This window comes from Molothrus ater, chromosome 4 (assembly GCF_012460135.2).
Source record: "Molothrus ater isolate BHLD 08-10-18 breed brown headed cowbird chromosome 4, BPBGC_Mater_1.1, whole genome shotgun sequence".
In the NCBI taxonomy this organism is placed as follows: Eukaryota; Metazoa; Chordata; class Aves; order Passeriformes; family Icteridae; genus Molothrus; species Molothrus ater.
The window spans coordinates 61,252,911-61,272,808 of NC_050481.2; the positions used below are offsets into that span (position 1 = coordinate 61,252,911).

The 19,898-nt window shown below is 40.5% G+C and overlaps 1 protein-coding gene across 3 annotated transcripts in view; it reads left to right on the plus strand.

Annotated features, from left to right (window-relative positions):
* SORCS2 (sortilin related VPS10 domain containing receptor 2) overlaps positions 1–19,898 on the plus strand; it is a 536,859-nt gene that overhangs the window by 125,042 nt on the left and 391,919 nt on the right. The gene's annotated exons all lie outside the window — the stretch shown is intronic.

Consider the following 19,898-nt stretch of genomic DNA (forward strand, 5'->3'; position numbering starts at 1 on the left):
GAAATAAGGAACATTTGTTACAGCTGATGGAAGCAAATTGAGTGCAGTGGAGTGAGTGATCTTTATTGAGAACTGGGTGGCAATGTCACATATCACCCTGTGTGCAGAACCTGCAAGCATAAAGATCCTCTTTCCTTCCTCAGCAGAGCAGGGGGCATCACACTAGATGGATGGAGTGAATGTGTGAGGACTTGGAGAGTTCTTTTATGCTGTAATTGAGAAGAATCTTAGATAAACTGGTAATCTCCAAGGGACAGCAAAGAAAGTTTTATCAGCCAGTTGACAGCTTTGTTAAGAGAAAAAGACTTAAGTGGGAGTTCTATCAGTGCAGAGTAAGTTGTTTCTAAAGAGGGCTGTGTGTGTCTGTGCACATCCTGAAATGCTCTAAGCACAAGGTGTTCTTCTGAAGCACAGGTGTGGGATTTGGAATAGCATTCCCATTATTTCCTAAATTCCAGCAAAGCCAAACCTACCATATCGGGGATCTATGGAATTAAGACTTAAATTAGTTTCTGTTGTACAGCATTGTCTGCAGATGCTCCATTTATAGTGCAATGTTTTGCAATTTAACCACGCCACTTCTTAATGAGGTCATCCAGTGCTTTGAGACCACTTATTATTCAAATACTGCAAGGAACACTAAGAATGACTCTGAATTTTTTCCCATTTTTGTCCTGGGCCTCAGCACAGAAGGCTTTTATTTAACTTTATTACAAATCACTTAGGTATTTTTAAAACATGTAAATCACAATGTGTACTCACAAGTTAGGATGTTAAAATTCAGCTGTGCTAGGAGCCTGAGTCTCTGGGGTCTCACATTATATTTCTCTGTGTTTATGAAGTATAAGTTAGCAATGTGGCATTCAAATTTTGTTGAATTAAGGACTATCAACCTAGGCATCTCTCTAAGCAAACTCTGAATTCAACTGTCAACCAAACACAGGGAGAATGCAAAACTTGCAGTGTTGCATCAAAAGAACTGTGTGACTCCTGTGGTCTCTACTGCTAGCAAGTTCTTGATTCTTCCAAAGACAGGGATAGAAAGTGGCCAGTAATATGTAACTGCTAAATAAATATAAATTTCAGCATTACTGAGCCTTATCATATGCAGACTGAAAAAAGTATGTAGTATTATGTCCAAAACGTCATTTATAAAGTTTGTGTATTGATTGGATATTCTCTCAACCATTGTTTTTATTGACTTTGTGTTCAGAGCTGTTCATCATAGTACTTATTCCTTTTCTCACTCCTTTTCTTCTTCATACTTAAAGGCAAAAGTGTCATTTCATCTCAATAACAATAGGACTTGATGATTTTCACATTCAAAAAAATAAAAAAGCTGGAGAGGTTCCACAAATCTTCCACATTCTCAATTCATATTTTTCTCTGTCACTTTTCCCAGCTTCCTGTGCTTTCATCTTGATGACCACTTCCTTGGCAAATCAAAAAGTCTTCTTGCTGTCAGAGAAACTCCTTATTTCTTCTATCCTTTGGAACAATTTTTTCACATCTCTCCAGCTCATCAGTTCACATTATTGACAGTCCTCTATGCTTCACATTTTGTCTAAGAGTGTATCTTCTCCCTTTTCTCTGTACCTTCATTTCTGTGTCATTCTGCTGTGTATTGGTATTGCAGTCATTAAGTATATATTTTCAAGGAAGAAAAAAAAAGGTAAATTTTGTTTGAAAGACTCAAAATAAGATGAAATTTCATAATATTTCCTCTGTTCTGTCAATTCCCGAGGCTGCTCCCTGCAAAAATGTTCTGTAAATGTTCCCTATCAGTTCCCAGCTCTGTCATGCAAAGTTGCATCTTGATGTTGTTTTATCTGTGTTGCTTATGGCTGTGTAGAAAAAGAGGGAGGGCAACATTATTTTCCTACTGTTTCTGTTAGACCAAATGAGAATCATTCCTTCTCAAAACCTCAGGCAAATATTATGCAGCCACTTGCTGTGTAGCCTATGTAAGAAAAGCCATCTAATGAAAATATCTTGACCATGAAATATCGATACCATTTTTCTAGAGCTGAACCTGTAAGACAGAATCACAGAATCATTTACTTTGGAAAAGACCTCTGAGATCACAGAGTCCAACCTTTGACTGATCTCCACCTTGTCCAGCTGCGTGCCACATCCAGTTTTTTCTTGGACGCCCCAGGGACAGTGACTTCCACCACCTCCCTGGACAGTCCATTCCAATGTTTAGCAACCCTTTCCATGAACAATTCCCTCCTGACGTCCAGTCTGAACATCTCCTGGCACAGCTTGGGGCAGGCCCTCTTGTCCTGTCAGTAGTTGCCTGGGAGAAGAGACCAATTCTCACCTGGCTACAGTGTTCTTTCAGGTAGTTGTGAAGAGCAGTAAGGTCTCCCCTGAGCCTCTTTTTCTGCAGACTAAACACCCCCTGCTCCCTCAGCCACTCCTTATAGAACTTGTGCTCCAGACTCTTCACCAGCTCTGCTGCCCTTCTCTGGACTTAGTCCAGCACCTCAGTGCAGTGAGAGGCCCAGAACTGGACACAGCACTTGAGGTGTGGTCTCACCACTGCTGAGTGCAAGGGTAGAATGTCTTCCCTGGTCCTGCTGGACACACTGTTCCAGATCCAAGCCAGCTGCCATTGGCCTTCTTGGCCACCTGGGCACACACTGGCCATGTTCAGTCGCTCTCACCCAGCACCCCCAGGTCCTTTCACAGTGGGCAGCTTTCCAGCCACTCTGCCCCAGCCTGTGGCACTGCCTGGGGTTGTTGTGACCCAAGCATAGGACCCAGCACTTGGCCTTGTTGAGCCTCCTGCCATTGACCTCAGCCCATCAATCCAGCCTGTCCAGATCCTTCTGCAGATCCTTCCTGCCCTCCAGCAGATCAACATTCTTGCCCAACTTGCTGTAGTCCACAAATTTGCTGAGCGTATGCTCACATCCCCTCATCCAGTTCATCATAACAGGACTGGGCCCAACACTGATCCCTGGGGAGCACGACCTGTAGGATGCTCACTGGATGTTTGGCCAAAACAGCAAATTTAGAGCTGAAGGGAAATTTGAGCTGGAGTAAATCCTGATGATGTTTTCACCATAGTGAGAAGTGTTTTGTACAGTGTAACAGTAAATGGCCAAAGTGGCCAAAAAGACCAGAGTCTGCCCCAACCACACTAAGCTTGCTGTGTGTGTTAGCACCCTCCCCTGTCCTAATTGCTCTGTAAATAAGAGCATTACTTGTCTGTAGTCCCAAATGGCTTTGTGTTAAGGAGCTGTGCTGTCCTGTGGGCAGGCTGCATTTCAGACAGTCTTGGCACAGAGGAACTGTCTGGTCTTGTGAAGTGATGTTTTCCTCTGCTTTTGAGTGTATCATATGTTTTTCACAACAGTATTTCTCAGTCTGGATGTGATGCTGTGGCACGTGGATCAATAGTGTTCCTCTGTGGCAAGGTGTGCTGAATGCCAAATGTCTTTGGTGGTCTGTTATTCTGAGACAAGTCAGCAGAGCCAAGAAGCCTGCACCACCACTTTCATTAGGGGTAATTATCCCTGAGCAGCTGGGATAGGAGCTGGAGCCTGAATGGTAATTAGCTGCCATTGCTAGGAGATGCATTTGCAGGTTTCGGTACCATTTTACTCTCTGTTTAAAGAACAGACAGGGAATTGTGATAAATATTCAGCCCTTGCTGTTGGAGAAGAGCTGCCTGCCTACAGATCAGCTTAAATTAGGATGTTCTTTGCATGCCCATCCATGTGGTCTTGATGCAGTGAGAAATCATCCTGCACTTGGATAGGCTTTGCAGCAGCATGAACATTTTCCTATATGTTTTCTCAACAGATGTGCTGCTTTATCAGGTTTTTTAATGTTGTAGTAAAGTGACAACTACTGCAAATCTATTTCAGTTTTGTCAGAGGCAGAGGTATGTATGCATGTCACCTATGAACAGAATCAACAGACTTGTAGAAGCAAACACAAACCTCAGTACAATGTAAGATTGATGTGTCTCTATCCATCAGTATTTTCAAAATGTACATTTTCAGCAGAAGTTTTGTGCTAGACTTAAATAGAAGAATAACTTTAGAAAAACATTTTCTTCCCCACAACTGTATTTAGTATTATGTTTTGGTATCAGTAAATAGCATTGAAAGAATTTGACAAGTAGTATGTCCTTCCTGCAAGATCCTTTCATGGTATGTAAGAATTTTTAGAGAGATGGGAAAGAATTTGTAAAGCTTATGTCATGCAGAACAAATCTGCTTGACACTTGATGACCTCTGCTTTGTTCTTTGATAATAACAATACTCATCCCTATCTACTCATGTTAATCTTCAAACCTTTTTTACAAGTATTAGTTAATGAACTTTTGGAGCACTATTTAACAAATAAAAAGAGGAGGTGCACGATGGAAAACTGAAGATGTTAGGCAATACATACTTGTCCTCTATTGTATTGTATTTCTGTGTATGCCACACTTCTTGTTAGACTGGAAGCAAAGAAAGCAACTGAAGGATTGTTTCTGTGCTTCACTAAGGACCCCTGAAGAATTGTGTCAGTGAGAGCAAGGGCATTCAGCATGACATTGTTGGTGCTGGGTATGATAGGATTTGTCCTAAATGTACACTTGTGTTTTCTGGTTGCCAAATTAAGTTTCCCAAGACTGGCATTTTTAGTGTACTATGTAATTAATGATTTCTGTTAACATTGCATATGAGAATAAACAATAACAGTCTATGTTTCTTACAGATTTTTCTGTATACCCTTAGAAATACCTTTTATCCTGCAACTTCAAACATTTGAATTAAGGTTTTTCTGCTTTCTGTGGGAAGTCTAAGGCCAGGTTCATTTCCTCCTCCAATTATAGCCGAATTTCAGTATACAGTATTTTTGACAGTATTGAGAATCAGTGATGCATTGCATTGGTGGGCATGGAGAGGACTTCAGCAGAGACTGAGGTGTTTGAGGGGACAGACACAGGTTTGATTTTTGCTCTATGCCTTGAGGTGTGTTTTTCAACTTTCTGAAAGCCTTTGTGGAAGTCTGCTGATCTCTGGAGGGGAGGCTGTGCTTGTCTATCTGTTAATCAGTAGCAGCAGAATTCATTGCCAGGGATATTTCTTCCTTTGATATTTTTGCTCTGCAAACCACAAAGTTCAGTAGTTCATGTTCTGCTGTAAATGTGCTTTGTTAGTGCTGGTATTACTTTGGCTGCTGCCAATTTGTATAGAAAAGAATGTGGCACGAAGGCTTGGTTATAGTGAAGCCTAAAAGGGGAGAGCTCAGAGGATGGAGTAGACACTTCCTGACTTTAAAATAATGATCCATTTATGAAGAACAAAATCTCTTCACATACTTTCCCTTGCAGCAAATCTTCTCCCTGCCTTCTTGCCTTTTTTTGGCCGGTCTTCATGTCCAGAAGCTTATTGCTTGTAGGTTCTATGAAGTTACAACTTAATAATTGAAATTTCCCTATTGTCGGCTACATATAGGCCCCCTGGTGCCTTGTTAAATGCTCTGTTACCAGTGAATATTCTTAATTATGTTAGGGAAGATGTTGTTCAAGTCAGAAGTCATTTACTCAAGGTTTGGGCCCAGCAGGTTAAACATTTTCAAATTAATTTCAGTTGCTAAACAGAAACAACTTAGATCTCCTGAATGCTGATAACTTGCACTTTCTACTGAATTCTGTGGGAGATTATGTTCTGTATTTTAAAATCAGGCTAATTGCTGATTGAATGACAGGATAGGCTGGTTCTATTCTCCCACTTTAGAATATGCTGAGTATGATTTTGCTAGAGAGAGGTGTCTATAAAGTCTCTGATTTACATATTTAGAAGGGACATGAATTATGTGTACTGAAAACAGACACCTATAAAATTCTAGGAACAACTTCTGTTCATAGATGACTAAACACAAAACTTTGTTGTTCTTTATCTTATCAGTTTTACATGAAGTAAAACAGTAAAGCTGTCTAAGAATTTTGATCATTCTTTTGTGCATGCAGATATGTACTATAGCAAATGCTCTAAGCATTGTAGATACTAAAGGTATTTGTAGGTGAATTTTGTGGTTTTTTTAGATCGTTTTATCTAAGGACATACCTGTTTTTATGGATCTTTCGTTACATGAAATTTTTTCCCCTTTTGTTGGAAATCATAGAATCTTTCTAATTTCCTTGATGTTGTTATCATAATCAGCTTTGTCCTCTGCCCTTTTAATTAATGAATGACAGCCACTAGAAACTCAGACTCAGAAAAATTGGTAAAGGACTGTGTATAGGGTGTGGGCCAGGGATGCACTGCTGGTAGACATGGAACTTTGCAACAGCAGACTTATATCTGGCCAAAATTAGATGCTGATGAATAATAGGGGAAAGTGTTCCCATGCCTCCCATACTCAGTTGTAAGTAAATCAATAAATAATGTTAGCAAACAAGTAAACTAAAAGCCTCTGAACAGATATAGATCTTTGGCCAAGCTTAAATAATTTAATGAATTTTTAGTAGAGAAGAGCATCACTATGTCCTGCTGACCAAGAAGGGAATGTAAGGTTGGGAGTTTGTCATGAACATGACCTTGTTTATGATGGAAATATGCAACAATTATGATTATACCCAAATTTCCATAATCATAATTTGAACATGATTTGTTAGCAGAAGCATAGCTTGTTTTAAATATTATCATGGGTTTATGTAGCAAACTTCAGCCTGGGCATACTATTATTTTTGTCTCTGGGATTGGGGATTCCTGTTTCAGAATCTTGAAGTACATGCAGTTTTGGTTTTATTCACTTCTGTGAATAAAAAGAGTTTTGTTTTTACTCACTCTTGCTGTTGATAACCTGTTCACCTTTGGGAAAGCATGTTAGCTGTTTTAATCTGAGCTAGTAGTGGTGAATACCAATACTTTTTAGTGCTATACTTCAGTTTCCATCTGTGACTTTGTAAGTATAGAACTTCTGACTTCCAGCAAAGTGATCTTAATCATAGGAAGCATTGAGCTCCCAGAAAAACTGTCAGCCATAGAATTTAATTTTATAAATAGCTGTAATGCAATACTTGTTAAGATTACTTTGGGAAAATACCACTTCAACACACATCCACATCCACCCACAGTAAAAAATATTGGTTTTTTCTTTTTAGCTAGGTAAAGCCGAAAAATTACTGTCAAATACTATTCAGGTTGTTCTGTCTGGGTTTATGAAGTAAAATCTCTTTATATGTAAGCAAATTTATAATAAAAATCTGGATTTTCATCAGTGAATCTTGCTTAAAATATTGTACATGTAGGGCAGGGATGGGAAACATCAGACCCTGTGAAATGTACAAGAAATAGAGCCCCTGCCTGACCTCTCCTGCAAACAAGTGGGAGAGCTGAGAGGCATCTGACAGGAAAGCTGTATGTGGATGGAGTGCTTAGTCACTGGGAGGTGGGTGGCTCTAAAAATGGCTTTGTGAGACTGGTGGTGTGTATTGAGATCATACAGGTTGTGTGGGTATTTGACAGCTGGTTGTTGGTGGAAACTCAGGGGCTGCTATTGGAAGAACACATAAATTATGGGGATTTGGGCTACTTTGGACAGAAAAGCGAGGAAGCGCTTAGGAAAAAAGTTTCCTGGGTGCTTGAGGAGTGTAAAATACAGCTGGATTTGGAAGAACATGAGACTGCTAAGTCAGCAGCAGGCCCTTGAGCTGATGGTTGTGCTGCCACAGCCCTGTGGTCTCTGCTTGTAAGTGCAAGGCAGCTGGAGGGGAGGTCTCTGCCCTTTCTCCAGAGGTGGCTTGAAGCTCTGGCTCTGCACTTCTGTGTTCAGCAGCACTTGAGCTATGGGTCAGAAGTGGTCTGAGGTTGTGGTGAGGACTTCTGGTGAGTGGGCAGTGCACCAGATTTCCCCAAGTGAGTGGGCCAGAAGACAGGGCTCCTGCTTCAGTACCTCAGTAGAGCTGACAGGAAAGGCAAAAGCCGCAGACTTTGTGGATGTAGTGGTTAAATCGCTTATGAAGGTGGAAACTGATTGCTTGGTCTTTGTAATAGGGACTTCAGCCTCTTAATTTTTAACATATGGGACACTCTCCTTGTTTCCCTTTTCTCTGAGAACAGAGAGATAATGTGTCTCAGTCACATTCTTCTGCCCTGCCTTCCTCCCAGGTCAATATAGATAAGAACTTCGTTCTTCTTCCCCAGCCACTGCTGAAATCTGTTTTATAAATAATCCCTTTTTTTTTTTTTTCCATTTGAAGTTCTGTTTGCTTCTGAGCAGCCTGCCATAATGGAGTTATTCCTGTGTGCCAGATGCCTTCCTCAGTTGTTTTGTCCCCAAAGAATTCCCACTCTTCCCTTTTGCTGAGGATATGAGGTTGTGCCTCTGCCTTTCCTAAGTGACCTACATCAAAAGGGACAGAGTTGACAAGAGTTATGGTGGCTTTCTCTGCAGCATATTTGTCCAACTTGCCTGCTGATCTACACATGGTTTCCTCTTTTGCCAGTCTTTTTTTAGTCACTTCAATGGGACAATGTTTCCTATAATATTCATACATTGATATCAAAGGGTTTATTGGAATTCAAGAAGCAGCAGTTGCTGCTCTGTATCAGCAGTCATTAACATTCTTTAACTCCTCATCCATAACAATACAACATCAAAGACCTTGAAGATAAAGGAGCAGTAGCATCTAATGGTGCAGAGACTCTTTTCACCAGTTCAGATATCTGCATTTTAAAGTAAGCATTTGAAAACAAAACTAGAAGTTCTATTATTTTCATTACTTAATAGGAATCCAAATACTTTAGCCCATCACATGTGCAGAAGGTGTGTATATCTGCCTACTTGTATGAGGAAGAGCAAAGAGATCATGGGTTTATTGCAAAAAGCTTCTTGAAGACTTCCCTGAGTTGAGTCTCTGGGTTTATTCTGCCAGTTCTTCAGATCTGATACCCCACTGCTATGAATGAAACATGCTGGGGAGTTACCATACTTTCCTCCTGCATCCCTGGGTCATGGTTCATCTCCTTCTTTTCAGAGAAACCGGAGATAGTTTTTGTTGTATGAACTCCTCCATGTTTTTAATCACTAAGAACAATCTAATTACCTGCCACAGAACAAAACACACCTGGTAGCCATTACCTGAATAACTGGAGATATGAGATCTGCTCTGTATCTGCATAGTGCTCTACCCCCAAAAAATCCTCTACTGTACTATGGAAACTGCCCTGGACTGGGGTGACCTTCCTGAGAACACAGTCCTGCAAAACCTGCAGAGACAAAATTGTTGGCTAGATCAGTAGGCTGAATTGCTATTGAACTATTGCAGGCTCAGCAGCATTGCTTTCCTTTGGTAGATATATTGATCAGCCAACACTAATTCCTCAGACTGTTTACACTTTATGCTGTCAGAAGACCATCTAATGCTTTTTCACTCTCTTCTGGAGGCTGAGAGAAGACTAAACTGCACTTTTTTTTTCCTAGTATTACACTGAAAGACATGCATTCAGCTAGTTTCAGCTGCTCTCCTTGTGTTTCAATCTTCCCAGCTGTCCTTACTGATCACTTGCACTAGTTTCCCTTGCTCAGCCTTCATCTTTGTCCACCTGGCATCAAAAATTGGTGGAAGCAGCAGTCCCAGCTGGAGCTTTTTAGCTTAAAAATGTGCTTCTGGGTTTACTGCAATATCCTGGGGGGCATGGCCTGATTAGGCTACATGGAACTCCTGTGAACCACCAAAGGAAGCATTTAATCACTTAGTAAGCAAGCTAAAAACTCTGAGAATGAAAGGTGACTGCTTTGGAGGGATGTCAGATGGGACCACCTTCAACATCACCCAAAAGTAAGTTTGCTCTGTCAATATGCCATGAAGTCTTGTGGTGTGGTCATCAAGGGTGAGCTTTTTTTTTAGTACAGCAGTATTAGAAATACTGTTTCCAAAGTATGTGTGTATATACAATGAGCAGAGACTTCTCATTCCATTGCAAGTAAATTTTTCCTTGTTGCAAAGGCTGGTGATGAATTATGACTATTCCTTAATTTTTTGATAAGTGAAGCAAAAAGTCTCCATTCATAGTTCAGGAGTTTTATCTCATTCATAGAATGGCTTCAGGGCCTTTTATCAGACTACACTGTGGTTCTGCAGCATCTCAGAATGCTCAGCCTCTCCATGTGTCTGTGTACCAGATACCAGCAGGTATCAGGGCAGCATCTTGTGTAGGCTGCTGTGTTAATTGCTGCTGGTTATTCTTCTGCATCAGCCACTTCTCAGTTCCTGGCACTACTTGACTCTGCAGTTCAATCTCTGGTGTTTGTTGACTTCATGTTATTGTTATATGTCAGCTGGTTGGGGACTTGCCTTGTAAATGATCTTTCTCATCTGATCCTTGTGACACCAGTAACTAACTTGCATATGGACCTTTTCGTTTTTTTTATCCACTTCTCTAGCAGTTGTTCCTTGAATTGTTACATCTGGTGTGAAGTAGTTGCCCTGAGGCTAAGCATTAGAGCTGATATCTTTAGGAAAAACCCAGATTTGGAATCTACTTTATAGATCTGCACACAACACAGTCTGTAGGTTTGTGCAGTGTGTTTGCATTGCTCACCAGTGCATTAGGGAGCTCCCTTAGGAATTGTTTGCAAACTGACTTTCCACAGACGATGTCTTATGTTTTACATCTGGGCACAGAACTCCGGCTGGGATGCCCTTGCCAGGCCTGGCACAGCTGGCTTAACTTCACTTGAGCTGTCTCTAAAGACAACTGGCACGAGGACAACTGCATGAATGTATTTGCACTGCATACAAATAGGCATTCTGAATTACTCCTCCTGTCTGCCTTCTGGCTTGCCATCCCTTTCAGTGTTTAAGCCAGTATTAAATGCCTTCTCTCCTCCCTGGAAGAGCTTACACAGCTATCTCTAAGACTCCTGAGAAACCACAAGCAACAGGTTTTGGTATTGCTTTTGCAAATTCTGATAGAGGCAATGCAGCTTTTTCTTTAGCATTTTCATATGCAGAAACAACAACTCCAAAATCTGAGTATAGAGGTGCTTGATTTGATCAATATGATCAGTAAGTTTACTCTCATGAAAATGCTTTTACCATCTGAATCTGTTGGCAGCACTTGTGATTATTTTGAAAGATCGGAATTTTTGAATGCAAAAATCTACAGTTTCAGACATTTGCAACTATTTGTCATCTACTGTAATAAATAACCAGTGTCTTGTTATCCAGCTTTAATGCTAAGATGCAGATCTTGAAGGTTTTTTGGCTGGGTAGGTATGGTTTTACCTGGCAAATGCAGCTGGCTTGCTGTTCTAGCTCACCCAGAAGTGATGTAGCAGATGATACCGGTTATCACAGCCAATATGGCAGGGACAAGGTAAAGAATTTCAGAATGTAAAAGAAATAAGAGGGAAGAATAATAATTTTTTATAAAATATTTTAAAATATTTTATTTCAAAAATGTGATCTCTCTATGTTGCAGAGGTGAACATGTGATCTGTCTGTATTGCAGAGGTGAAAAGGCAAAGGGCCAAATCATCTTGGTGCTCATGGTAGTACAGTTCTGTGGCAGAATAACAGCATTTCCTCACTATACAAAGAGGTCACAGCCCAGTTGCATCCTTATTATGCTATCTATAACCATATAGAATTGGAAATTCTGTACTTTTGGTTCAGGAATGAGCCAATAAATAAGGAAAGGCAAGGACAGAAATATGTGTGTTGGTGGTAACTGCATCATTAGAAGTAATACCAATTGCCCAGGGCACTTCTCATGTCAGGCAGATGAGATGTATAAAGCAGTTTTGTAACAAGAGACACATCACCTTTTACACTCCTAAAAACAAACTAGCCATGGATGGAGTGTTATAGGGTAAAATTGCACCATGTGCTTGTGGGCTGTACTGAACCCCGGTGCAGAAAACGAGAAAATCAGAAGGGTTTCTGCACCTCAGCAAAGGCAAGGTAGGTGTTTGGGAGAGAAGGCTGATGGAGGTAACAAAATCACTGCAATATTCTGTCAGGTGCCATCATAATGTGGCTTGGTGCCAAGCCTGAATGAGCTTCTGGCCCCATGTCCCCACACATAACTGTGCCTCCTGCTGCTTCAGGACCCAGCTTGTCTGCACAGCCTGCCAGCATCTCCCTGCAGCAGTGAGCAGAGGCTGGCAGCCAGAGGCTTTCCACAGAACAATTTAGTCTTGAAAAGCTTCATCCTGCCTGCAGTAGTTCAGCTTTGGAGGGCAGAAGGTCTCTGGTTCAGGATGCATTGCCAGTGCACATGGCCCTGCACTTAGCTTAGCTTCCTGTTTGTGAGGAAAGCATCCTGCAAAACTCATATATTCAGAGAAAATAAAAACCCAAATGTGAGCATGGTTTCAGAGTGCACATCTTGATGCAATCCCTCTCCTCCTAAGCTCAGAAGCTGGTCCCACTTTGTGGGGTTAGCACTGGGGAAACGTGGGCAGTAGGAATTAGCAGAGGTCCAAACCACACCGCTTGCATAGAAACTCTCTCTTGATGTAGTTTGCCAACATCTTCCCAAGGGGACCTGGCTCATGTGTTGAGAAAAACACATTGTTGTCCATACCCAGTGATTTACAGTCTCTTGAAATGTTCTCTTTAAACAGATCTTTCATGCAGGCAGAGGCCAGTGACTTGAAGCTGTCACAAGCTATGGGAGCATGGGACAGGGGTCCAAAGAGCCTGCTTGTTTACAGACACAAAGGAGCTGTTCAGGATTTTTTTCTTTTGTTTCTTTTGTTGGTTGTTTTGGTTTTGGTTTTTTGTGTGTTTTTTTTTTTTTTTTTAACTCATCACATGCTGTAGGTCCTAAATATATTTTTATTCTTAGAACAATAGACTTAAAACACATTTCTTAGTATTGCGTGGCCCGGAGTTCCTAGATACTTTTACAGAGTAATTAGGTAGTTAAAGCACTTTTAAAGCATGTGTAGAATTGAAAAGATTTTTGTTTTTTCTTTCTACTTGTAAGGCTTTATATATGTACATGTGTGTATATGTATGTATATACACACACAGAGGAAGAATCACTTAAAATTTCTGATTGCATTTCATTGATGTGGAACTGTAATATTTGCAAGAACATAGGTGAAATGGGAAGCTTTGAGAGCTTTGAGAGGTTTTTTGGAAGTCTAAAGAGAGCTGCTATTATTTTTCCCTGGTTGGCTGAACACAGTGTTTCCTGCACATGCAATGAAACCTCCTCCTCCTGTTGGTTTTATTTTAGACACTCAGTGCACTCAGCCTCTGCACAGGGGATGGAGATCTCAACTCCTTTGAATGAGAAATATTGAAATCATACAAACAGCTCGTGCACATTGATTGCTCCTATCATCCCAATTGGCCCAGGAGAGACAGCTTTTCCTGCTGGCCTTCAGTGCTTCTCATTTCAGCTGTGAAGGAAGATGCTCTGATGGGAATATCTGTAATGCAAGTTCCTCTCAAGTTCTTATCAACAGGGATCAAGCTTATTGGCATCCACTGCCTTTGAGATAGAAAACAAATCTCATGGTCTGGAACTCAAAGAAAATGTTTCTTGGTTTTTGCTTGAGAGCACTAATCCCTCTTTTTAATTGGGAGGCAAAACTTTAACAGGAGGATTTTATTAGGCTTCGTGTTCCATGAAGTAAAAGAGTAATTTGTACAGCAGCAACTTTGTATTCCACTGGTAGTGAAAGAAATATTTGAAATGGGCATAAAGGTTGGATAGAGATCCAATTCAAGTGTGTTAAACAGCATGTTTCAGACATGCTGTGTTGTTGGTTTTGTGGGGTTTTTTAGGTTTTGTGTGTGTGGGGTTTTTTTTTTTTTTGTTATTGTTGTTTTTTGTTTGGTTTTGTTTTGTTTTGAATGTACCTTTTCTGGGGAAAAAAAAAAGAAATATGTGAGATATAAGTGTAAGGGCTATTTATTCCCTCTTGCTGACTTCATGTTTTTACTTAAAGCCATAGAGCTTTCATATCCTGAGTGTATCTGGAGAAATTGCTGTGCAGATTTTTTTCTTATACACAAGACCCTCACCTCTTGAAGATTTTCATGGACAAAGAAGTCAGTTGCTGGAAATGAAAGATAGTCATTGCAAGGACAAACCAGAGTAACTTTGTCATCTTACTGCCAAGGAGAACACACTGTTTTGGTTTGGGTTAGTCTCAGTCTGCAGGTTGGAAGGGTTGACATGAACTTCTCAGAGTCCATGCTGACAATAAGTATCCTGCTAAGGCTGGCCTTGTTTTTCCCCAGTTTCCCTTCTTAATGCAGTTGTAGTGGGCTCTTAACTTTGGAGCTTGCAACCTTTCTGCCAAGCTTGTTGCAAAAGTGGTGAATTTTCAGCTGTGAAATTCTGAGTGAGGGGTACTGCAGAAACACAAAACCCTGAGCTAATTTCCCCTCATTTTGCTTCTTCCCCTGAAAAAAGGGATGAAAATCTTATCTCATATTTCTAATGACTTGTCCAGATTCTGCATCTCCCACTACACCTTGCAATACAGAGTAAGCAGCTGGGACTGATTTTACTGTAGTAGGACATATCTGTGTTTCCAGGGGAAAGGAGAATCTTTAACTTAAATTCCTTAGCAGATCCATTCAAGTAATTCAAGACCAAGTACATCTCCTGTAGATCTGATAGCTGAACCATGTGTCAGAGAAACACAATTAAATGTAATAAAATGTAGATTTGAATCACAGTTTGGCCTGAATGTAACCCTGAAGTATGTGCCTTATAGTAATATTTACAATAGATATAAATCATTGCAATTAGTAATAAAACTAATGAGACAAAAGCAAAATACTAACCTTATTAAAATTCTCATTTCAGTAATGGAATGTGACTCAGACATTTGAAGTAAAAATGGATGCACGCTGATTAAATTTGAAAAATATTCTTTGAGTCTTTTTCTTAAAAAAATTCTTATTGCTTGATTGGTCACTAAGCTTTGCATTTACTTATAGTGAAAATGCAGAGTTCTGTTAAAGTAAATGGAATTCATCCCTGGAAATGTTCAGGGTCAGTTTGGATGGGGATCTGGGCAGCCTGTTGTAGTGGAAGGGGAGTTGGAATGAGATGACCTTTAAGGTCCCTTCCAGCCCAAACCAGTCTGTGATTCTGTGATCAGGAGAAAGAATAGCTGTAAGGTCTAATCTTACAGCAGTTGCTCCTGCTGGAACAACTTTGATTATCATTTATCTCTGGGGTTTGGTGTCTTGCAAGTTCGACACCATTTGATAACCTAAAATTCTTAGGGATTAGGAATATTTATGGGAATACTAAAACATGTGATCATGCTATCAGATTTATTCAGACATCAGGTGTGGTAAACATGTAGTAATCAAAATACTGGGTTTTCCATTACTTGCCCTATTTTTATAATCAAAACAGCACTTTAAAATTGAAGCACTTAATTTCTTATTGCTTTTATGAATTTTCTGACAACTCAGACAGTAAAAGGGCAAATCCTTCTCACCACATCTTAGCCCCGAAATGCATAATTTAAAATGGATTCTGAGTACTTTCTGCAGCTTTCTGTGTTCTCCTGCCAGAAATCCTGGGTTCTGATAATGATTATTATTATCAAGTTGCAGTCATGATAGTCATAATGATAATAAAAGATACTTGGTGCTCTAAGAAAATACCATAAGCAAGAGAATAGAAAATTATTTCAGTGCTGTCTTGGGTTTTGCAAGCTTAACAACGTGATGTGTCTCATGGCTGCAATTTTTGAAAAAGCACGTTTTCTCACAGATTCTTTCCCAGCTTTTGATCTTAGAGAGTCTCTCTGTCTTCCTTTTTTCCCCTCTTCATTTCAGACTTTGTTAATTGCTATAAAACCTAGCTCACAGAAGTCTCATCTGAATGCCTCATGCAAAATCTTCCTGGCAGTAGCTGAAATGTCCACCCTGGTTTTGGGAGTTTTGTTTGTTTGTTTATTTTTAAAACCTTACTATATTAATTAAAGGCTTCCTTCTGTTAATATTGTAAGGGTTGCATACAAGGAAATTAATCAACTTCTGTCAGCTGTAAACTTGTCTTTTCTCTTATTAAAAACATTTTCTGTAGCAAGAAATGCTGCTGTTGCTTGATCCTGTCAGCTTTCCACATTTGATAAGCATGGAGAAGTACAGTTGGCAAAATTCTAGGTAAACTGGGATTTTGGAACCACTTCCTTCTGCTCTTTACTAGGAAGAATCTCCATTATTCCTTGATTTTGGTGAGATTCTCCTTCTAGCTCCCCTTTCTGGTGTTTAGAGTCTTAGAGAATTTTTTTCTTCAAGTTTGCACTTTCTTTGGCTGGTCAAAATTCTAAGAAGGCCTGGTGAATGCTGCTTTTTTAGGTCACATCTGGACTCAATATTTGATTTTGAGATTAGTCTTCTAGAAGAGTGCTTTGTTTTGTTCAGACCATTGGCATGCTGGAGTAATTGCTTATAGAATGAGGAAGAAGCCTGTCATCAGTCTTTGGGTGCTCCTGTCTCATTTTGCCAATTGGATCCATAGATGTTTCTTGTTCTCCATGTGGGTATACAAGTGATGGCTTCCCTGGGCCTGTGGCTGCAGTGAACAAGAGCTGCTGTGCCTTTGGTGCCTTTTTCATAGCCAGGATGGAAAGGTGGCCTTGGCATGTCAGCAGAAGTTGCTGTGTCTGAAAAAGGGCATTTTTTTTGACCAAGCAAAGACTGAGTGATTCAAAGTTATTTCTGCATATGTGAAATGAATTTCTTTCCCATGCTGCCTCAGTTCATGGATTAGGCACACTCTGGCTCTAGGGTCCTCCAGTATTGGTAAATCTGCTGTATATAAACTTTATATGGGCTTATCTAGACTTATCTTTGGGGTGGGCATCTTTTGGGCTTGGTGTTTGTGCAGCATCTAGCACTGTGGGTGTAACAAGAGACCTATTGTGTGGTATCATCATGAAAGCTAATGGTCTGGTAAAGCTCAGGGGACAGCTTAAACCAAGCTTGTACCAAACTTTAGTAGGTTCACTGTCTTCTCAGGAAATCTTTGCCTTTAAATAATTCCACTTAAATCAAGAGCAGAATATACAGAACAACTACAGAGGATAGGCAAGTCTCAATACTCTGTTGGTCTGTTCACCAGACTAACCATGCTGACTGTCTTGCCTGCATTCCTATTTATTTTCACATGCTTTCAGAATGCTTTCATCCTTTCTCACAATTTAAAATACAGTTATTTTCCTTTTTTTTTTTGTCACAACACTTCTGAACTTCCAGCATGTTGTCAGAGCTTCATCATTGTTTTATTGGGTAGGACTTTCATTCCTAACTGGGAATTTGATTGACAGATTGGCAGGAGAAGTTGTATTATGCCTCTCTTGCTGGTGGTTTGGAAGAGAAATTTCTGGCACGTTGCACACAGGACATATCTGTATATGCATCTGTCACCTGAGAAGGGGTATTTTCCTTGATCCTTCATGTGGGGAGATTTCTTCAGTCCTTAGTGTTTGGTTTGTCAGTGGCCCAGGAAAGCTGAGTCCCTTGTGCCCAACCATTCTGTTGGTGTCCCATTATCGAGCCCTTTCTACAAGGGCTGAGCGTGCTGCTGGAGCAGAGGGGCTTTGACTGACTTAGGGCACTCCAACAGCAAAAGGGAGACCCCTCAGTGGGTCCTCCACCTTATTTGGCTGTTGCCCACTGCTGGCAACTACTGATGACCATGAAGGACTCACACCAACAGTTTATGGAATAACACTTTATATTTATAAAAATGTGACGGGTTAAGTTTCAAGGATTGCTGGTGATAGTGTCTGAATACAAAAATATATTCAAAATAATACACAGGCAAACTCTAATCCCCACTAAGAGTATTCTGCATGCACAGAGTAGAGTTCTTAACCAATCAATATCCCTATGAGGGAGAGGAGAATTCAGCCCATCAGCTGATCCCAGCACTTATGATGGAGTCTTCCCTGACTTTTCCCCATTCTCAACTTACTTTCATACTATTTCTTTGTTCAGGTGGAGCTCAAGTGACTCTAGTCATGCATACCTTTGTTACTGATTGGTGTCAAGTTCTCTCACTTTGCTCCTAAAGTCAATAGTCAATAAATTCAGATTGTATACTCAGGGAGAGGTGGTTTGTACCTTGGAGAAGGGTAACTTTGGGATGGACATGTGTGTTAGTATTACAATTAGGTTTTAATGAACCAAGTTCATCTGAGGAGAGCAATTTGAGCCCTGTCTTGCTGTCTCAGCAGCAGGACATCCTCCCCATCTCCCCTGGCTGACAGGCACCGCGTGATTTCCAGCTACCATCGAGTTCCCTTCCCTGCAAAGACTTCAAAAGAGCCTGGCAGAGGTGCTTCTGCTCTGCTCCACCCTGCATTCATCCTCCTTAGCAGGTGCTGTGGTTGCAGCTTCTGTGTATGGGGAAGCATCATGGCAGAGGTTTTGAGCTGCCAAATGCATTCCACCCAGGGAGCAGCAGCTGCATTTTATCCTATAATTTCCGTAGTGTTGTAACTTTTGTTAGGATGTGAATACAACTTCTCAGTTTCTTCTAATTTTACCCCAAGCCATCTTTCCACACTCTCCCACTGGAGTTCCATATAAATTTGGTCCTATTACTGCAAGCTTTTGTTGCTTGATAGCTCCTGCAAGTCATTCCCTCACGGGAAATATTTTGGCACTTGAAATTTTATTTACATCTGGGTATTGTGCCTGCAGTCGTACCAAAGTTAAGTCTGCAGGCACAAAGTTAAACTGATTAACACAAAGTTAAACTGATTAAAAGTAGTCTTTTTGTATTCCTGTTAAAGACTTCACCATCTGTGAACTGTAATGAGACTTCTTACTAATTAGATGTAACAAAACTGCATAATGCCGAGTTTGAGGAAAAAATTATTAGAAATACAATGTGCCATATGACTGATTTGTTTCTTTAAGTGCTTAACTGTAAATAAAATGTTCCTTTAATGTCCCAAACATCCAGTTTCCCACCCCTGTAGGCTTTAAAAATTCCTTTCAGCCATTCATGATACTATGTTGGTTGCTATAGTGATACCAATTTCCTGTCTCAAATTATTGTACTTCTGAGGTACATGAGGCCTTTTAATCTTCTTTACCCATTTCCCCTATTTCACTCTTTGATTTTACAGATGCTCTTACTCAAGGACTGGAATTCCTATAACGTTGGTCTATTTTTTCCACTATATGATGGAAACCAGAATAAATATATGCCTTTCCCCCATAGGACTAATGAAGATTCCTGCTGCCTTATTGGTACCCTCACTGAACATTGCTCTATATCAAAGCCTTACAACATTTATATTCATTTTTTTTATGGATCACTAAGCTAGGGAAGCACAGGCTCTTCACCTTGACCAAATCAAGAACAGCTGCACCCAACCAAGTGAAATTTAAACACTTAGGAGAGACTGTTTGTCAGCCATGATGCTACTGAAAACCAGTATGAGAAGTCCAGTTGGGCCAGGCCTCCACAAGGTGACTTAATGGGGACTGAGCCCTGACTGAGGCAGTTTGCTGTTCCTGTGATACATGTAATAGAAAGCAATCCTAAAACAGTGTTAGCCAATCAATATTCCCTTTATCTACCTATGACAAAGTTTGTGTGATGGTTGAATTTTCTGTAAGGTTCAGGGTCTTTATGGGGGTTGTCACTGTGCTGCTCTATATTGCTTCCCCTTCTCAGTGTACATCCCTGTGAGGGCTGCTCTGATCAGAGATGGGTGTCCATTTGACCTGTCTTTTTTGTTGCATGTCTTTTAATGCAACATCCTTGTTGATTATGACACCTCAGTCCCTCTGAATTTGGTAATTCCCATGGTGTAGCATGGCCACTGTAACCTTGATCATAAGTGTATGCAGAATTTGGTACATTTTGTGAGATGTGCAGCCCCTAGTAGCCTCAGTTCAAAGGTCTGTGTTGCTAAATACCTTTCTGGTC